The following is a 1,193-nucleotide window of genomic DNA, read 5'->3' as shown; positions in this document are numbered from 1 at the left end:
TCTGGGACAGCGAGGGCGTAATCCTTACCCATTGCGTTCCAAAGGGCGTTACGGTAACAGGTGCATCCTACAAAAATGTTTTGAAGAACAAATTCCTTCCTGCACTGCAACAAAAACGTCCGGGAAGGGCTGCGCGTGTGCTGTTTCACCAAGACAACGCACCCGCACATCGAGCTAACGTTACGCAACAGTTTCTTCGTGATAACAACTTTGAAGTGATTCCTCATGCTCCCTACTCACCTGACTTGGCTCCTCGTGACTTTTGGCTTTTTCCAACAACGAAAGACACTCTCCGTGGCCGCACATTCACCAGCCGTGCTGCTATTGCCTCAGCGATTTTCCAGTGGTCAAAACAGACTCCTAAAGAAGCCTTCGCCGCTGCCATGGAATCATGGCGTCAGCGTTGTGAAAAATGTGTACGTCTGCAGGGCGATTACGTCGAGAAGTAACGCCAGTTTCGTCGATTTCGAGTGAGCAGTTAATTAGAAAAAAAATCGGAGGCCTTAGAACTTGAATACACCTCGTATATGCCCCCCCCCCCCAAATGGTTCAAGTGTCCAATACACACAAGAGGCTGCTATCCAGATAGCTTACTCTGTGTGGGGGTGCACACAAGGGTTCTTTAGATTAAGCAACTCTCCACCCAGTTCAGATAAAGACAACTGTAGGAGACCCAGAAGTATGATTGTAAGGTCCAAAAGAATTCCACTTACTAATGGGAGTATTAAAATCCTAGTAGTTAACTGTTGAAGCATTCGCAATAAGCGTCAGAGCTTGCTCCGGAAAAGCAGTGAAGCTCTGTTGTACTAGATACAGTAAGGTGGTTGAAATCTGAAACTGATTGGGCAAATTTAAGTGTTTATCGAAAGGATAGGCTACTGGGAAATGGAGGTGGTGTATTTATCACAGTAGACAAGAAACTCGAGCCACCAAGATAGAAACTGAAACTGCATGTGATATTGTTCAGGCCAGACTCAGTATCAGGAGTGGGCATAAAATGGCAATTGGATCCTTCTATCACCCACCAAAATCACCTCTTGATATAATCAAAAATGTTAGTGAGAACCTTAGTTCCCCTGCACATAAGTTCTTCAATCATGCTATAGTCTTCAGTGGAGACTTAAATCATCCAATGATCAATTGGGAAAATTACATTTTACTCAGTGGTGAGTATGACAAGACTACCTGTGTAA

Source organism: Schistocerca cancellata, chromosome 1 (genome assembly GCF_023864275.1).
Source record: "Schistocerca cancellata isolate TAMUIC-IGC-003103 chromosome 1, iqSchCanc2.1, whole genome shotgun sequence".
NCBI classification, from domain to species: domain Eukaryota; kingdom Metazoa; phylum Arthropoda; class Insecta; order Orthoptera; family Acrididae; genus Schistocerca; species Schistocerca cancellata.
The sequence above is the reverse complement of the archived record's forward strand: the minus strand, read 5'-3'. Positions refer to the sequence as shown.